Raw genomic sequence first — 21,151 nt, forward strand, 5'->3', positions numbered from 1 at the left:
TTGCTCCTCCCAAACTTCATCTCCATTCTTGGTGGAAGTGATTACCTTGAATTCAGTAAATGTGAAAAACAAAATAAATCTTATTAAATAAAAGAAAATATGAAATAAATTTAAGGATATTTGAGGGTTTTTGCAGATCAGTTCCATTCAACAGATCTTTTGGTGATAAAGTTTTATCATTAATTTTGTTGAAGGCTAGATATGCAGCTGTTCATTTGCAACCATGTTCTGATCTGAGAAACTACATTATAATATTTTTTTCCAATTTTTTATTCCTACAGAAAGAAATAGGGAAATTCTATCCAAAATATTTGTTTTGATTCCAGTATTCAGAAAAAAAAATTGCCCCTGTAGGACATTGAATACCTGTTCTAAGGATCATGGGAACACAGATTAAGAATAGAAGTGAACTTTGAGCTCATGTTATCTGGCTCATCTATATTTTAATCAAAGAAACTGAGGCCCCTTATGGCTAAATGTTTTTGTAGGTGAGGAAAAAGTGCTTAATGACCCTGTTAAACTTAGAAGCTAAACAACATCCTACAAAGAAAATTTATTTAATTCAGAATACTCATCATTCACATTGCATTTTGATCCAGAGAACCTTGGAATAATGCTAATTTAGTCATGAGCTTTAAATGGTATTTAAATGGTTATGGTACTGTAAGGATGAAATCTATATAACTAAAATATTCTTCAGTTAGAAGATTAATTATACTTTCATAACTCTTTAAGCAAATGATTAATGAATTATATGGCAATTGATTTTAGTTATGATCTCAAAAATAACTTAGTTAATTTTTCAGGACTTGGCCAAAGAGCTGATTACTATATCTCTTAATACTACTTTATCTCTTTCATATAAGACAAATTTATTCTAATCTCTAGCAGATTAATCCAAAAGTTGCTAAAATATTTTGTTGACCTTCATCTAGATAAATCCTTTTAAAGATTTTTACTCTAGTAAAACTTTAGATACAATTTAACAAAAGATGTGCTTTAGGTCTCTTGGAACTTCATTTATTAATTTTCACCCAAGAAAGAGTATTGGAGTTGAAATCAGGAGATCTAGATACAAATTCTGGTTCTATTAATATATGAATCATGTTTCCTTGGGAAAAGTTGTTTAACCTTCCTGAGAGCTAATCTCTTAATCTCTAAAATGGAGACCAAAATTAAATATACTTTCACTATTACGTATCATCATGAGATAATAATGTACATGGATTGTTTTCTATCTGCAACATACTTCATGGATATTGATTATTAGTATCATCTAGCCCCTCTTCTCATAGAACCCCAGTACTATATTAGGTTTTGTGACCATCCCTAGTTTAGATCCTTGGAGTAAAAGGTATAAGACATTGAGTTTTGATACAGGCACTCCATTTATCCAGCAGCTGGTTGGACTCTACTTGGTTGCAATTAGTTTGCAGAGATATTTGAAGAATTATTCTACTAACATGTTCTTCATGTTTTTTACTTAAGAAAATTTTATCAAGTGATTAAAAATAACCTTTAAGAATCTCCCAGCTTCAGTCAAACCAAATGGATTGAAATCTCCATCCATCATACTCAGAATTGTCCTTCCAAACCTAGTAAGTGTTGTTCAGTAGACATAAGGTTGAATTTCAAATGTCACAGAACTGTGTCTTATGAGAAAGTGGCTAGCAGAGGTAACCTTTCCATGTTAGCATTCCATTTGAAAGGTAGGGGAAAGTCAGTCTAGATTATGGTGTGTGCTGGTAGGTCCCTATTTGAGAGCAAAGACAGATTCATATTTCACTTGTGACTTTTCCAGGTTTCAATGGTCAAAGATGAACATGAATCTAAACACCTAATTTTCCATCTCTTTAGTCTTAATGTTAAAAGTTCCTTTTTAACTGAGCACAGTAAGCCACTTTCCATCTAAGTGTGAGGCCACTAATTGAAGGAACAGCTTGTCAGAGGCTCTACCTGGGGCTCTTGTCCCTTCAAAATATTCTTAATGTTTTGCAGCTTCATATGGGAATTGCTGTGCATTTGGAGCTATTAATTTCCTGTGGGTTAGCCTCACCCCTTATAGAACATAAAAGAGAAAAGTTAACAAGTTTCCATTAAATGATCCAGTAAAGGGTAATGAGGTCTATTCACCTGGCATAAAAGCTCTGTACAAGATATATAAATGGAAAGTATTTAAAGCTACCTGACCCTTTACTGTAGAGCCATAAAGTGCCCATAGGACATGTTTAACTCTGGATACTATTTATCTCCTATGTCATAATAGGAATAGAGGTGACCAAGGCCAGGTTTATGTAGTATAACATAAAGACTGGGAACAATTTCATTCAGTGACAACGTATTATGGTCCTTTTCTCCCTTTTTCTCTCTCTGCTTCTGCCTCTGCACAATCATTTGCTTCTGTCTGTCTCTTAGGATTTTCAATCACAGCAACTCACAGTGGTCTACTAAGTTGTGGACAGGACTTTGATCTTCACCAATGAAAGCAGTGCCCCACAGCCACTAAAATAATAGCTTATTAAAGTATTAAAGAAAGACTTATCTTCCTGAGTTCAAATCTGACCTCAGATACTTATCAGTTGTGTGATCTAGGGCAAGTCACTTCACCCTGCTTGCCTGGGTTTCCTTATCTAAAAAATGAGCTGGAGAAGGAAATGACAAATTATTTCAGTATATTTACCAAGAAAACTCCAAATGAGGTCATGAAGAATTGAACATGACTGAAACAGCTCAATAAAAAAAGTATTTAAAACCCTTCCATTATGACTATAGTTGGGTATTTTTTAAATTGTCTAATTTATAGATAAGAGACAGGCAATTTAAAAATAATTCAAATACTTGTTTATCTTAGATGATTTTCAGTATGGATTCTAGAAGATCCTATCTATGTTGACCATAAAACCACAATAAGTTTATAAAATCTGTCCTGATCATCTCCAACAGTTTTCAAATACTGTCTAGAGATACCAAAACTTTATTTCTAGGTTCATACTTTCCCAAGTGCTGCTCTCCTTTAGGACCACAGTGGCTAAAGTACAGTGAATTCCTTAATAAATCAATGATAGCTTAACAGCAGAATTATCTTATTTTACCATTCCTCCACTATATGTCCCAGAAAATGATAAAAGGCATATGCACATTCTTTCTGAATTCTCTAAGTTTATGTATTTGATTTTAGACTAATATTATTACATGTGAGGTTTAGCTCACCAGGTAACGTAATCTTATGTTTGGAAGATATTGTAGAGACCATCTAGTTCCATCTCCTTACTTTAAAGAAGAAAGAAATAAGGCCCCAAATGGGAAGTGATTTGATTGTGAGTATAATAATTGTTGTGATCTTGTGCCATTTCCACAAAGTTTGTTGTTTGAGATGACCCAGTTTATCCCTGGGGGAAAGTGTTATTCAGTTTTGATGTTGTTAGTTAGCACAAGTATAAGAAACAGGAACATTTTATGCAGTGTGAATTTCAGTAACATTTTAAATAGAATTTTTCCAATGTAGATATCAAAGTGCACCTAAATTGTGAACCTAAATTCTATTATCCTCATAGAACCCCTATGAGCTAGGTAAATATTGGTACACTAGAGAGAATGCTATTTTCTTATGTTGGCTCTTTTTTTTGTACATATATAACCTTTGACAAATAGTCATTTACTCTCCATGGACCTTAGTTTCCTTATCTGTAAGAGAAGTTTTAAGTAGATTACTGCCAAAGTCATCTTCCATCTCTAGAACTATGAATTCTCTTGTCATGAATGACCATTGAGAAGATTAGAATTGAAGATTGTGACTGATCTATCCAATTCATATGCCAACAGAATAAATGTCAGTAAGAGCAGTCCTAGAAATATGTTTTTTCTGCTCAACACTAAAGTCATAGGCATATCAAAACAACTAATAAAATTTAAAAAAAAAACAGTTCCCTAATCTTTTTCCATTCTTTCTCCCCAAGCCCCCATCCTAGGTAAGTTGATTGTTAAATTTTTAGTGTAAGCATTTATAGCTCAGAAATCACCAAATGGGGTTTGATTTGTTGTTTTATTGTCTGAAGTTCAGAAACTGATGATGGAAATGTTAATAAAGAAGATTAAACTTTAAAATTTGTGGTGGGCAAATTTCTTTTTTTTTTTCTGGGAAGCTTATTGTTAAACATTTACTAGCATATTACTCACATGATCCTATATCCTGTAATTGCTAATCCTATTGCCACATTTCTCATTAATTTATCACAAAGCTTTAACCACTGTGCTTGTCTGGGACCAAGTGGTCATAAGAATGACACAAAGTTCTTTCGGCAATAGGTCTCTGTCAAAGAACACCTATAACATGTTTAGATAGTTGGCTATTAGCCCATTACCACTGTGAACAGGATTGAGTCTGGGGCTCCACCCAGGCTTAGTTTAGAAAATGTTTTCCTCTAAGGCATGAATTCTTAAACTTTTTTCTGCCAAGGTCTAATTTGGAAGTCTGGTGGAGCCTATGTATCCCTTTTCAGAATGATTCTTTCAAAACCAAAAAATAAAATGCATAGGATTATAAAATAAATCAAATATAGTCAAACTATAAGAATCTATAGACCTCATATTCTATTTTCCTAGCATTTACATAGGACTTCTCATTTACATAGGACTTATCTCATTTGATCTTCACAATAATCCCATGAGGGAGGAGTATACTATTATTGACCTTTTACAAATGGAAAAACTAAGACTAAGAGGTTAAATGACTTACCTAGAGTTTCCACAGCCATTAAGTATCTGGGACCATATTTGAACTAGGTTTTCCTGACTCCCAGTCCAACATTCTATCCATTGCTCCTCTTAGGCAAAGAGCCCGGCTCAAAGGTCTTTTTTAATGTCGGCCCAGGGATAACACCTGCCTTATTACAGGTATTCTCCTGCTCTACCATCCTCTGTGTGACTCCTGAGAAAGTCCTGGCTAATAAATAGGAACATTTTCTCTGATAAATCACAGTGGTTTCTTTTACAAACTACATTGAACAGGTAAGACTTTACATCCACTCTCTGGACAACACTCAATTAGACTTCACAGTATAAAGCCATATGGAGGCTTTCTGGCTCTGTCAGCCAAGCATTTCAGGCAGAGCAGGTGATTATTTTTATTGGTAGGTAATAAACCCCAAATGCTATCATTACAGACTTTCCCTCTGCCTCTTTTTAAAGCTTTCATCATTTTTTCACAGAAGCTATGCCAGTTGTGTTTGTCAACACTGTAGGGAGGCCTCTACTATGTTGGTGGGTCTATCAAAGTGGTGATTCTGGTATGAATACTGATGCTTTAGGAGGTTTCATCTTGACTGCAAAGGAAGCTCCTGTCATTCACAATGACATTTCCTTTGCTTTTCTCATGATTAGTTTATTTGTAGGGTAGTTTTTAGTGTGATTGTTCTGCTGTGTAAGAGGCAAACAGGGTTAAATTATATCTAGGTGCAATTATTGTACATATTTGAAGGGATCTATCTTGCTATCTATGTTTATCTATATCTATGTATATAGTGATTAAATGTATAAATGGGTAAATATATGTTTAAATTCATTATATGCATGTACATATACATGTTTGTACTTGATTTAAATAAATATGTTTACATAGATTTTAAAAAATTTGAGGAAAAAATATATACATGAATATTTATGGAGAGACAGAGAGGAAAGCAGAGGGGAGAGAGAGAGAGAGAGATTTCTAAAACTCAAGCACATGGAATCATTAACCTGAATTAATTTTTTCTAAAATTTTGTAAAGAGGGTTTGCAGCACAAAGATGATTTGCAGTACTTGGAAAGACATTGTGGATGCATTCATAGGATTTCTGAGGGACCACTTATCTCATCTCTTTATTTTGCAGATGTGATAGCTGAAACCCAGGGAATCATATAGGTAGGAAATATCAGAGGCAGGATATGAATCCAGTTTCTCCAAATTATTAGTCATTATGGTTTACACTGTAGATCCAGTCTCAAAGTCAGTAAAGCCTAGGTTCAAATTCAGATAAGGCAGGGATGTGTGACCCTGAACAAATCACTTTACCTGTCCATATCCTAGTTATCACTTTCATATTTAAAGTTTCACAGCAGGTGACAAAACATAGTTGTAGTGGAATACATATCCTAACTCCTTTCCCTATTTCAGTTGTTAGGTCTTCCTTTCTTAAGAAATTCTGCATTGAAGCTATCCTCAGGACCTGATTGACTCATAGGACCAATGGTTCAGGCTGTTGAAATCATTTCCTGATTGTTTGAAAACAGAACAGCCATGAGGAGCTTCAGGTGTCCCCTGATGCTTAGTTGCTCAACCATGATGGGCGGCTCAGTCAAGGCAGCTTTATTCAACTTTATCAGCTTGTCACCTTTTCAGTGAACATCCCTAGTAAATATTCTTCTGCAATGACTAAGTAAATAATTCTCCTGTTGTTGACCTTTGAATGACCAATGGGATTCTTATTTCATTCCAATATCAAACATAAACTAGCAAGGCTGCATCTGACCCAGCACAGAAGTTTCTTTCCCTAAGGAAATTAGGAGTCTAGTTTTTTTTTTTTTAATATAGGCAAGAAATATGACTTTTTAAAAGATGGATGAAGATCAACTGGAACAAAGTGGTGCATGCACATGTGTGGGGCCAATACAGGGTCCCTATAATTAGATCTTTAACTCTACTACTTAGTTATAAAATAGAAATTCTATTTTCATATGGGAAACTCCTTGAGGACAGGAATTTTCTTTCCTAATTTGGGTATCAGTGAACTGATACCAGTAGTTTACTTGAAATATATTGAAATTCATTGACCTGAAGATAAATGTACCAGAAAAATTATAGCATTAGTGGTGCTTTGCAAGATTGTATATTAGTCATTTTGTACAGTATAACTGTAGGTAGTAAAAGCTAGAATGATATAAGAATGTACTTATATAAAATCATTATTCTTGGATTGTGACATGTAAGAAAAAGGAAATAATTCCTCCCTTGTGTCTGGCATTGGCCAAGATCCTATTAGAAATGGTTTGCCTCTATATTTCAAGGAAATCTCTGGTAGGGTGTGCCTAGTAAAGAGTCATTTAAGTGGCAATGTAAAACAAGTCTCATGTAGAAAAGAAGCAGGGTTACTTAATCTGGGGTTGAGCACTTGAGAGATGACCTAATAACCATTTTATATACATTTAATTTTTTATAAGGAGATAGTCTCATTGAATTGGATTTCTGCCTGGTTTCAACAGATAATCTTATGTGGTTTGTAAAATACCAGTTGCAACATTTCTTTCTGCTGCTTTGAAAAGGTCATAAGAAAGGGTAGTATAGTTGTAGGAGTCATTACTAGACTGGAGAAATCCTAGAATTACCTATGGCAGTTCCAACCTCTCTTGCATTTCTCCTTCTCTTGGCTTGAAGTCATGCTTCTAATCTGGTCTGGGAAACCCAGAGATGGAACTTATGTAGTACAGTTCATAACTGCTAGAAAGGTAGGAGCTGGTACATAAAAGTACAGGGATTCTTTGTCCATTTGCAAGAAAACTAAGAAAGTTAACCTCACTTATGTAAATCTGATATGCAAACTGAGTGGGAAGAGTAAATTTGCTGTTGATATTTTGGGATGTTTTCTGAAAGGTAGGACAACTCATTATGGTTCTTGAAGGATTCAGGTAGATAGGAACGATTCATAACTTTTTAGATCTAAATCTTGGATGGTGTTTAGTCCATTCCCTTAATTTCATATATAAAGAAACTGAGATCCAGGGAACAAATGACATGACAAAGGTCAAACAAGTATATGTATAGTACATATTATACATAGGATTTGAGTCCAGAACTTTTGACTCTGAAGGCAGCATTCTTTAGTATTTCTTCCTAATGATTCCCTCCTTTCTTTGCTAATCAGTCTGCAAATAATAGAGGAGAGAATGGAAAGTGGGAGGGAGGGTAAGGGGTATAGAATCAAGATTGGAGAGTGAGTGAGAGGAGCAGATAAGGTCATAGATTCAAAGATAAATTTGGAGAAGATATTTGAGAAACTTTTTGACCTCGTCATTTTATAGATGAAGATACAGAGAGTTAGAGAGATAATGTGGATTGATTAAGATTAGGGAGCAAGATTTTACAGTACTGCAATTAGAATCTAGGATTGCCTATCCTCAAATAAAACTGGAATTAAATTTTGAAGTCATTACTCAGAAGGCCTTGATGATCATTCCACCCTGCTATACCTCACCTCAAGACCTATATTAGGATACATATAATTATGGTATATAGTGCCTTAAGGAATTCCAAATCTTCATTCTTTTCATTAAGTGGGAATTTCATAATTATGTCTATAGGAAAGAACATTTATCTATACAAATATTTTCCTCTTATCTATTCTTTAACTTTTAGTTAGGCAGATATTAATTTATACCTAGACTTTTATCTATATATTATCTATTTTATATATTATAGAGAGTGTATATATTCATATATTTATTAATTTATAGATTCATTGTTTTATTCAGCAATCTATTTATAATCCATTCATTTGATCATCTGTATTTCTATTTATCTACTTATCTATCATCCATCTAATGAGAAGTATCTGATAAGTGTTTCAGTTTTATGCTATTTGAAAAAAAGCGAGAATGTGTGAGGGGTGGGGGGAGGCATTATGGTTAGATTTGCTGAGGAAGGTCCAGCCATTCACAATCCTGTTTTTAGCTCTAAACATTAATGTGTCATGTGCCATTGGAGAAATACTTTTATTGAAAGAGCTCGAGTCTACCTTTAACTCATCATCCTCATGATGTTCTGCAATCCCCACAAAGTTGCTTCAAGGGTAGGTGGAGAGATTTATCAGGAGTTAAAGGAAAGGAAAGTCAGTTTTGCCCTTGGTCTCACCTCCTCTAATTGAAAAATAATTCACTTGAGACAAACAAAACAATTTTCTTAATTAGAAAATATTTCACATGAATATTCTGGGAAAGAAACTCTTCCCATCATTTTAAAGGTAGTTTTAAATAAGAATTTTATAAATCTAAAGGTCTTTCTTCTCCCCACCCCAAAGTAAATTGTTTCCTGGCAAAATCTATTATCTCACTGCAATATTCAAGTCCATCTATAGTTAATGATTGCTTTCATCATGGCTCAAATTCATTTTATTGACTTAATTTGGCAACTGTGTAATACTGCACAACACACTAATTATTTGTTGTGACAGTAGTTAATGTTGAAGTATAAGGCTTAGGAGAAGTTAAATCATTGCCCAGTATGATTGGGGGAATGTCAGTAATAAGATGGAAGTAGTTTACCTAATAGCTCAAATGTTGCTTCCTTTAAAAAAATCTTTCTATGATGCCTCCAATCAGTAATGAACTATTCCTCCATGGGCTTTATATGCTATTGTATTTATATGTTTTGGAGAGGCTTATCAGGTCTTTTTTGTGTTATGTATGTATATTCCCCTACCAATCTATTGGTTTCATGAGGATAGGTCTAATTCTGTGTCTTATGTAAGTTATTTTCTTATTGGACACACAGTAGGCATTACAATTTTTGTTGAATGAATTAAAGGGCACTGAAGATATAGATTTTTAAGAGGCTATATAGGATTTATTTATGTAGTAGATATGTTTAGATACTGTCCTGAAAAACATACCATGAAAGACTTTTTTGAAACATGTTAAGAACTCTCTTTCTGGTCATGTTTCTGTCTCGAGAAAGTAAGATGCCATGGAAATTCTGGTTAACTAAAGTTTCCAGTGAATCAATATTTTGCAATAAATTTTGGTAGGTAAGTGAGGAATCTGATATAAAAAAAATCAGGCTTTCTCCTTGTGGTAAACTTGTAAACGTTTTCATTACATTATCATTGTGCACTTGAGGCTGCTGGGGAATTGCTGATGATTGTCATAGATCAAGTTGACAAATTTGTATGTAAATTGTATAAATTGAATCTGGCAACATGGGGACAATCTGACAACCTTGGCATGCTTCTTAAATTTACCTCATGTATAAACTGTAAATTTTAAAATGCTTAATACTTTATTTGTTGAAGGTTAGAGAGAGCTTTGCATATAGGATAAAGAAATGGCCTGAATTAAGAAGCCATGGGATCAGTTTCTACTTCTGATCCATACTAGTTGTGTGACCCTGGGAAAGTCACTTAATTTCTCTGTGGCTCAGACACTTCTGTAAAACTATCAAGAAAAATGTTCTTTTCTACATTGATAGGGGTATTTCCTTACTTGGATTTCCTTCTAGAAACGAATCACAAGCCTGTTTAAAAAATACTGAAGATAATATCAAAATGCAGAAAAGGTGTCAAACCTAGAGTCAAGAAAACTAATGTTCCTGAGTTGAAATTTGACCAAAGAGCCTGTGCAAGTCATTGTTTTCCCATAGTTCCTTATCTGTAAAATGAGCTTACAGACCACTTCAGTAACTTTGCTAAGAAAACGACAAATGGCTAGACACTACCAAATAACACACTGGCAAACCACTTCAGTATTTTTGCCAAGAACACTGTAAATAGAGTGTCAAAAGTCAGACACAACTGAGCAACAACATAATGGCAAACCACTTCAGTATTTTTGCCAATAAAACCCAAATGTAGTCAGAGAAATTCAGACACAATTGAAGAACAGTAACAAAATACCAGAAGTATAGGACTTTACTGTGATATTAGGAGAACCCTACCCTTGGAGTCATTCTCTTAGCTTGTATATGACTGTCTGGAGATTTGGGGACATAGATTCATTTATATTAAATGAAGCAATATTTTTAGTCTCCAATAAATTGATATTAAGGAAAAAAAACTTTTAAAAGGCAAATGAACATTTATTATGGGTGGACCCTTATGCTGAAATTATTGGGAATATTCCTTTCTCACTGGGTTTTGAATCAGTTTTGGAATTCTTAAGAAATTAATATTGGTGCTTAAATTTATCTTATATTCATATAGCTATTCCTTTCTTTGATAAAGAGCTGTTCTAGGGGGTTGATACACAAATGAGTCAATTATATAAGAAAAATAACTGATGCCTTTTGACACTGAGAATAAGTTGTATCAAACATGCCTTCCAGACAACTTTTAAAAAGAAATTCAATTAAAGGAAGAATGGAAAGAACTTGGATTATCAAAATGTTGAGAGGTGATTCCAAGTCATCTGCCAAATAGGCAAATATTGGTGGGATACCATAAGGCTGCTAAGGAGATTGGGAGTATGGAGCAGGACAGGTAGGAATTGAGGAGATCATCTATGAGGAGGAAGTGGACCATTTAGTAGCTAATAATTTTTGTAATTATTCTCCCTAACAAGGTGTTGAGATAGATGGTTTCTATGCTACAAAACAGCCTATGTCCTATCAGTTCTTTGTACATTTCAATTTTATTAGTCAATTAATCATTAAACATTTTTTACATTCCTTTGGGCAAGTTGTTTGTAAAATAATCTGTTAGGTAAATGTAAATTTGGTGTTTGGGCTATATGGCCAGCCCACTGCAGTTATGCTCTCTGCCATAAAGTTTGAATATTCGACAAGGAAGCTCAAGAAAAGTCCTCAGCATCTGGTATCTTATTAATCTACAGAATCTTCTCAAGACAATTTAAGTGGAAGAAATTCAATTTCCTAGCATGACACTAGTAGAATGTCCTGGTTTCACAAGGAGATAAGAAAGGTCAGTACATTGATTCTGTGGACCTGTGTCTGATAGGTTGCCTAATACCACTTCTCTCCCATACTTTCCTTTGGAGCTTCTCAAACAATTAACTAGCTCTGAACAAGATGTGCATTAATCTTTTTATCTTTATGGACATCCCTGGAAAGTATACTGCCAGGGTAAGTGAACTAATCCACAGAATTCAAATTCTCTATTTGTTTAATTTATGGTTCCATGTATGGATGATATGGTGCTGGCTGATAGAGAACCTCTGTTTCCTTGATATTAATCATTAGGCCAAAATTAACAAGCAGCAGAGAATCAATCCATACTTTGTTGTATCCCAATCTTAGAAACTTACATTAAATGCACAATTATCTAGGAACAAAAAGTCTTGCATTTAGGACATTTACAGACAAAATAAAAATGATAAGTGCAAAGTAATTGTATACCAGGGAGTTTAGAAAGTGAGAGCTCTAGCAGTTGTGTGTATATGCGATGTGTCTGTGTTTTTGTGTGTGAGTTTGTGTGTGTGTGTGTGTGTGTGTGTGTGTGTGTGTGTGTGTGTGTGTGGTGGAGAGGAAGTGATGAAAAGTTTCATAAAGAAAATAGTTCTTGAGATACATTTTTATGGAAGAAAAGGTTCTATGAGGTAACCAGGAGGAGAAATATATTCCAGGCAATGATGGGGACACAAAGGAGTGGGGACAAGTCCTATAACATATGGGGGAACTGAAAATAGGTCAGTTTCAAATATTTGACTGGATCATGACAAACAGGAAAGGAAATAATAATGAATAAAGGATGAAAGGCTAGTTTGAGACATGGATGTTAAGACTTTAAAAGCTAAACAGAATTTTACTTTTTATCCTAGAGGTTATAGGGATCCAGTGGATTTTATCAAGTAGAGGAGTGACATAATCATATGGATAATTAAGGGAAGTCATATCAATTTAGAAGAATGACAAGAGAACTTAAGGTTAAGAGACAGGAGGACAATGCAGAAATCTTGGTGGAGGAGGTGATCAGGATTGAAACTGAAGTATTAATTGTGTAAATAGAGCAAAAAAGATTCACATGTGAGAAATGGTAAAAAAAAGTAGTAGAATTTGTTAACAGTTGAAGAAGAGTGAGATTTTTGGTTCTGAGAGACTGGAAGGATAGTGGCAGAAATAGGGAACTTTGGAAGAAGATAGGTGGGTTTTCATTTCAAAAATGAGCGGTTTCTAAGACATGTTTCTAACACAATTTGAAAAAACCCAATAAGAAATTGATTGAAGTTTAAGAGAATCATGGAAATGGATATACATATTTATATAGAGATATATATCTATATATATCACACACATATTTATAACTATTCCTATATGTTTTTCTGTCTATCCATCTATCTATTTATCTATCTATTGATATCTATAGATCTATACAATGATCAAGAGAATGGTGTCAGTTGAGAAAGGACTGAGAGGTGAGGTTGTCAACATCTATACCCTATACCAAGTAAGATCAAGATGGGTACAGGATTTAGACAGACAATATTATAAGCAAACTAGGAGAATAAGGAATAGTTTACCTGAAAAATCTATAGAAAGGGAAGCAGTTTATGACCAAGGAAGAGATGGAGAACATCATTAAAAACAAATTAGCTAATTTTGATTACATTAAATTAAAAAGCTTTTGCACAAACAAAACCATTGTTACCAAGATCAAAAGAAATGTACTACATTGGGAAACAATTTTTACAACTAGTATTTCTGACAAAGGATTCAATTCTTAAATATTTCTAAATTTGTAAAAAAAAATAAATTTATAAAAAATTATAAACTTAAAAAATTTATAAAATATTAAAAAAATATTTAAAAAGCCATTCCCCAATTGACAAATGGCCAAAGGATATGCAAAGGCAATTTATAGATGAGGAAATCAAAGCTATCCATAGTCATGTGAAAAATTGCTCTAAATCATTACTGATTAGAGAAAGGCAAATTAAAGCAGCTCTGAGATACCATCTCACACCTATCAGATTGGATAATATGTACAGAAAGGACAATGCTCAGTGTTGGAAGGGATGTGGGAATTCTGGAGCCCTAATACATTGTTGGTGGAGCTGTGAACTCATCATACCTTTCTGGAGTGCAATCTAGAATTATGCCCAAAGGGTGATAAAAATGTGCATAGCCTTTGAGACAGCAATAGCACTAATGGGTCTATACCCTGAAGAGATCAGGAAAAAGGGCAAAAACATAATTTGTGCAAAAATATTCATAGCAGCCCTGTTTGTGGTAGCAAAGAGCTGGAAATCAAGTGATTGTCCATCAATTGGGGAATGGAGGAACAAACTGTGGTATATATATGTGATGGAACACTGTTATTCTATTAGAAACCAAGTGAGATGGAATTTCAGAGAAGCCTGAAAAGAATTGCCAGAAGAACATTGTAAACCCTAACAGCAACATGGGGGTGATGAGGAATCTTAATGGACTTGCTCATTCCAGCAATGCAATTATCAGAGACAATTTTAGAATACCTGTGATGGAGAATAGCATCTGTATCAGAGAAAGAACTGTGGAGTTTAAAGACCAAAGTCTTATTACAGTCAATTTTTTTTAAAAGTGTCTTATGTACTACATAATTTTGTTCTAATGTTTAATTTTCTCCTCGAGGACATGATTTCTCTCTCAACACATTCAATTTCAATCAATGTATAGCATGGAAGCAATAAAGATTATCAGTGGGGGATGGGGGAAAGGAAGGTGGGGGAAAAATTGTAAAATTCAAAACCTTACAAAATGATATGTAGAAACTACTATTGTATATAATTGGAAAACAAAATATTAATAAATATAAAAAGAGAGGTGAGGTTTTTTAGACTGAGTATAAATGCCTTATTCTAGATCTCTGGCTTAAAGTGAGAAAAGGAGTATAGGACAAAAGATGAAAGCTCTAGTGATTTTTTTTTATTGGAAGCTTCTGGTTTGTTTGAATAGAACCTGATAAGGAAAGGTTGAAGTTTAGAGAGAGGGAATGATTGAGAGAGGACAGACGAAAAGATAAAGGACATAGAAAAAGGAGCTGACCTTGGCAAAGAGAAGGATTATATCATTGTCAAAGTTCAGGGGAAAAGGAGAGAAGAAGACATGACAGCTGGGTTAGAGAGGAAGAGAAGATGAAAAAGGTCAAGTCACATGATCTTAAACATTTCAAGAGAGTTAAGGGGCTAGGAACTCAGCTGAGAGATACAGGAAGGAAAAGGAAAAAAATTCAAATGAAGAAATGAGAAAATTTTAAAGAACTTCTATGGAAAGTGAGAAAAGGTTTGAATTAGGGAGAAATAAAAAGGATTGCTTTGCTAGATAACATGAATTTATAATATAGCAATTTGCAGTTTTCTTACTTCCTCCAGTTCAAGGAAGAGGAGTAGACAATTTTTGGGAGACAGGACTGAGGTTTGGCAAAATGGGGCATAGATGAAGGATTAGAGAATAAAGGACAGAGTGGATTTTAAATGAATAAATATAGGATTCAGAATGGAAAAGATATGAATTCAGAGTGTAGGGGTATTTTGCCAAGAAAATTTGGTATGGTCCTATACTGATGAAGAGTAGGTTTAAGGAGAAAGAGATATAAGAATAGATATTATAATAGTAGGCTGATAACAAATAGAGTATTGTACAGATAAGGAATATACATTTTGAATTAAGGAAATTAAGAATAGGATCTGTGATTTAAGGAAACTGAGAAATTGGGAGATTGAGATGTTCAATAGGATGTTGAAGTCTTCTAGTACAGAGGCAGGAATTAGAGAACAGAAGAAGTTTGTAAACTAGACATGAACTCCTTGAAAAAGGAGGGAGAATGATTTAGATACTGATACAGTAGGCAAAGAAAGCTCTAGTAATGCCGCTCTAGTCTGGTTCTGAAATCTAGCTACTATTCAGGTATATATTGAGCATGTAAATATCAATGGGAAGAAAAATAAATGATATTTCATTTTTCTTAATGTAACAGATCTCTGCTATCATCCTATATATCTCCTATCCTTTGTGGCTCCTTTGAAAAGGGAAATTATGATTGCCTTTGCTTTCTCTCCTCTCCTTGTCTCCTTATCACCTTAAAATCTTACTTCTAACCTCATCATTGCACTACAAATTATTCTCTCTTAATTGATAAATACACTCACCTTTTCTTGGTCTTTCTCCTCAACTTCTCTGTAGCCTTTGATTCTTTTGAGCACTCTTTTCTTCTTGACTCTCTCTTTTCTCTAGGTTTTTTGAGCACCCCTCTCTTCTGGTTCCCCTCCATCCTATTTCTGACCATTCTTCTGTCTCCTTTGTTGAATCTTCATCCATAATATACCCTCTTAACTAAAAGGATCCCAAATTAGCTAGGTAGTACAGTGCCAAGTCAGGCATCAGGAAGACTCCTCTTCCTGAGTCCAGATCTGATCTCAGACACCAGCTGTGTGACTCTGGACAAATTGCTTCACTCTGTTTACCTCAGTTTCCTCATCTGTGAAATAAGCTAGATAAGGAAATACAAATCATTCTAGCATCTTCAACAAGAAAACCCCCACATGACATCATGAAGAGTTAGATAGAACTAAAAAAGCATAAAAAATCCCATTTTTAAAATAGAAAGTCCTAAAAAAATAGAAATTCTAGAACTCTTTCAGGAGAATCTGTAGAAAGGTTTTTCCCAACTTTTCTTAATTCTGGTGCCTTACCTCTTTTAATGGTTTCATTAAATTATACATATATATATATATATATATATGTATGTATAATATATACATACATCATGTTTGAATATATTTGCTTGAAATTTCCTCCATTAGATTATGAGTTCCTTGAGGGAAAGGGCATCTTTTGGATCTTTTTGAATATCCATCACTTAGCAAAGTACCTGACACAAAGAGTTGAATGTTTATTGACTGACCAAGCTTCCATTTTTCAGTAAACACACAAGAATTGTATTAAAGCAAATAACCTATGAACATAAAGCACACACACACACACACACACACACACACACACACACACACACACAAATAAACACACACCAGTGGCTTCTGTGGTTTCCATCACATCTTTTAAGGTTTGGGTCTGTAAAGAGATAAATGTGATTTATTGCAAGGAACATTAGAGGGAAAAGTTAGAAGACCTGAGTTCCTGTCCCAGTTTTCACCACTTTGTAACAGTGGTCATACACTTGACTTCAGTAACCTTAATTTATGCATCTGAAAAATGAGAATTATAAATTCTATCTACCTAAACCACAAATTTGTTAAGAAGTTGAAGGGAAATAATGGCTGGATGAGTAATGATCATGGATGTTATTACCTGAAATAAATGTTTATTAAACAAATGAGATTGGGAAATTGAGAGCATGTTCAAACATGATATATTATTGAACAAACACAAACTGCATAATATAGGGGTTTGTATTCTTTTTGAGTCAGAGAACACTTTGGCAATCTAGTGAAGCATCTGTGCCCCTTCTCAGAATAATCTTTTAATGAATAAAATAAAATGAATAGAATTACAAAGTAAATCACTTACATTGAAATGAGTTTTTCGAATTATTGAAAATAAAAGGCCACAAGTTCATGGAATGCAAGTTAAAATATCCTAGCATACATATTCTCATATTCTCTCTCTCTCTCTCTCTCTCTCTCTCTCTCTCTCTCTCTCTCTCTCTCTCTCGTCTTTTGGCCTTATTTCTCTAAAGTGACAAGGTGGAACTAGATGATCTCTAACAATATCTTCCAAACATAAGAATACATTACCTGGTGAGCTACACCTCACATGTAATAATATTTGTTTAAAATTAAATACATAAACAGAGAATTCAGAAATGATGTGTATTTCCCTCATAATTTTCTGGGACATATAGTGGAGGAAGGGTAAAATAAGATAATTCTACTGTTGAGTTATCATTGATTTATTAAAAAATTCACTATAATTTAGCCACTGTCTTGGGTCTTCCAGGAAGAACTTCCTCTACCAAAGCATAGAAGCACAGGGTCATCAATGTACAATCTTGGGGAATTGCCTCAAGCTTAGAGAGATTAAGTGACTTGCCCAGGATCATACAATCAGGGTATATTAGAGGTGGGTTTTTAACACGTTTTGTCCCAACTCCAAAACTTGCTCTCTCTACTTCTTAGTTTACTTCTCAGGTATCTACATAAACGTGCTAAGCTGAGAGGGGGAAAAAATAGCTAAATGTACTTTAAATTTTTCAATAATTGTTAATAACCCTTTTCCCCCAAGTAGACAATTGATTTAAATAAATTTAATTTCTCCAATAGATCAAGAAAAATTGATATTAAGCCGAGTCAGAAACTGTTTTAAAGATATCTTAAAAAAAGGAAAAGGGTTTTTAGGTCATGTGACATAAATGTAAAAACCTGTAGGGAAAGTGTGATTCACAGTTACCATTTGGTACTTAAAATATAGCTTCCCCCCCCTTTTCCTACCTTATTCTTGAATCTCCTAAAATTAGAATAGATATCCATAAAAAATTTGTGTTCATTAATTAGCTTCATTGATGGAACAAAGAAGCATGTGCTTATAAAATCTATGCATGCACATTAAAAACAGTTCTCCCTTAATAAATACAGCTAACTATGAAAGACATATAATTGAAAGAGAAATAGAGGTAATTCCCTTTTTCAGTCTTTCTTTTCTCTACCACTGAAATAATTGTTCCCAGAAATCACTACATTCTGGAGCCTGAGCTGTCATCCTTTGATGTGTCTACAGCATTCCAAGATCAAATGGTTCCCATAATTACTTTCAGTAATTTCGAAGTCATTATATTTTGTTGTTAAGGCTTTTTTTCACATTAGAAAAATAATGTAAGAGGTGCTTTCTGGGTCAACATGTCATTGTATGCCAAAGTACCTTAGCAATAAAAGTGAGGAAGAAACTAGAATTTGTAGTATTACCTGCAGTAATGACATACTTAAAGATTTTTTTCATTCCATTTAATATATTACACCTGAAAAATGAGTGTTTTTCTATAGGCTTTCAGGAAACTGTATTCTATACTTGATTCTGATGTGGACAATGGGGGGAATACATGTGATAGAACTGAATTTCAGAACTCCTTGGTGATCCTGACATTGGAAGGGAAATTGATTGCTATACTGATAAGAAATTTTCTTTAGGGACTGAGAGTAGCATTCTTTATCATTATATAAAATATCAGCATGATTTCATTTGCTGAATGGAAGTGTGATAGAGGGGATAGTGTGGGACTTGAAATTTGTAAGATATGAGCTTGAATTTTGTCTCTCAATTGCTTACCAGCTCTGTGAACATGCACAAATCACTTAAACATTCTAAGCCTCAGTTCCCTCATTGATAAAATGGAGAAATAAGTACTTAGCCAACCTTATTTAGAGTTGTACTATCAGATTATAAATTATACTTTAATGTATAGTAACATATATTATGATACATTGAAGATATATACTAATTCATGTAATATGTAATGCATATATGACATATATCATAAACTATAGTGATAGTATTGGCAATATAATAAATCATTTTTCAAATTAGAATTATAGAGTCACATTCATTATTACATAAATTAAAAAGTAGGCATCTACGTAATAATTGAGTTCTTATATTCAAAATCTAATAGTTCTTTTATTGAATGTCAGAGTTCTTATATTAAAAATACCTTATCATGCTAGAGAACTAGGAGCTCTATTACATATTGATACATAGATAATAATGATAATAATATTCAATAGTTTTACTTAATAGCAAAAGCAATTATTTTATCTAATAGTCTCTAGAACATTGTTGAAAGTTATGTTATCTGATCCCACTTTTCCCAACCCTGCTTATCAATCAGTGTTGACTTAGGCTCCAGTGAGGAAGTTTGCAGCTTTTTGCTGTTCATTGTTTATACCCCTACCTTTAATCCTTATGTTCTTGTTACCTTGGGGAGGAACTGAGATATAAAGGCCCAGTCTCTTTAGCTGAGGTGGGTCTATCTGGATTGTCTTAATGTTATCTATAAAAATTGTCCCCATCTAGAAGCCATTGCTGATCTTCAGGGATCAAGCTGTCAACATGTTACTACCTTGATTTATTTATAATATAATCCTTCTGATTTTTTTGTCCTGAATTTTGTTTAATTAATCAGGATGAAAAACTTGAATGAAGAACTTTCTTTTCAAGGACATCAGATTATTTTAACATGGTACTTTGTGATTTCAAAATGTGCTTTTATTATATCAATCATGTGAGAAGGCTAGTACTAGGGTTTCTGTTCCTAATTTACAGTTGTGGAAATTGAAGCTTAACAATGGTAAATGACTGGTTCATTATCAATTATGTAAAGATAATTTCTTTTACAAATTTCATATATTCACTATTGTGCTTTAATGTGAGATCCAGAAAGCATTATAGATTTTCCCTTGTTTGAGATCTTTTACATGTACTTCTATCAAAAGGCAGGAAGAGAGAATAGAGAATTCTTCATGGTTCTTTTCATTCTAATAATGTTCAATTTAAGGATTGCATTAGCTTTGCAGAACATAAAAAAGTATCTTTAGCATTATGGCATGTAATGATAAAAATTGCGATGATGGGAATTAGGCTGTGACCATATATTGCTGTGGTTGTATTGGACTAGAAAGAAAAACTGAGTCTGGTTTAGAGTTAGAAGCAATGATTCTGTAACTCTGTCAGCATTTGGTCTCTAGCCAATCATAGACCTAGACACTTTTTAAAAATACTGGTCCATGTGCCTCCAGTGCATTACCCTAATAAGATTAAACTCTTGATAGCAAATGAAAGACTAGAATCCTGAAGTAGTACATTAGAGATGTACTGTAGGGCTACCCTGAAAAAAGCAAATATTAACTAGCTTACATACATTAACATAACAATACAGCCTGACCAACAATGAATAGTTTTTTTGCTGTTTCTACATAACCATATACATCAACTCCTTGATTTCACATCATCAATTTTTTTCTGACATGGATGTTTCTTTCAAAGACATTCTTCACTCAGTTCAGTAAAACATGGGATGATAAAGATGAAAATAATCATGGTCCTTGTTCTTGAGGAACTTTTAATCTAGCTCATTTTTTAATATTATTTTATTTTTTAGGTTTTTGCAAGGAAAACGGGGTTAAGTGGCTTGCCCAAGGCCACACAGCTAGGTAATTATTAGATATTGGAGACCGGATTTGAACCCAGGTACTCCTGACTCCTGGGCCAGTGCTTTATCCACTATGCCACCTAGCCGCCTATCTAGCTCATTTTTACTTGATGGCATCTCAATAATTTTTTGGTGGAATGGGTGGGGTGGGAAGAGCCCAGGACAATGATATTTGTTTTGGGTCCAGGTCCCCGTATGTAGTTCTCTATCCATTTCTCAATCATATTCTTCCACTGTCTAGTCTGGATTATCTAAATCCAAGAGAGATCCAACTATTTAAAAAAGTTATGGGGTTCCTAGGTAGCACAGTGGATAGAG

The 21,151-nt window shown here is 33.9% G+C and overlaps 1 long non-coding RNA gene across 3 annotated transcripts in view; it reads left to right on the forward strand.

Annotated features, from left to right (window-relative positions):
• The first annotated feature begins 972 nt into the window (after window positions 1-972).
• LOC141491257 (uncharacterized) overlaps window positions 973-21,151 on the forward strand; it is a 410,135-nt gene continuing 389,956 nt past the window's right edge. Inside the window, exon 1 of one of the 3 annotated variants that reach the window (XR_012469541.1) lies at window positions 973-5,007. This is a non-coding gene — a long non-coding RNA (uncharacterized LOC141491257). The remainder of the gene's footprint in view (window positions 5,008-21,151) is intronic. The other 2 variants (XR_012469542.1, XR_012469543.1) reach the window with 2 other exon arrangements.

This window comes from Macrotis lagotis, chromosome 6, assembly GCF_037893015.1.
Source record: "Macrotis lagotis isolate mMagLag1 chromosome 6, bilby.v1.9.chrom.fasta, whole genome shotgun sequence".
NCBI lineage: Eukaryota > Metazoa > Chordata > Mammalia > Peramelemorphia > Peramelidae > Macrotis > Macrotis lagotis.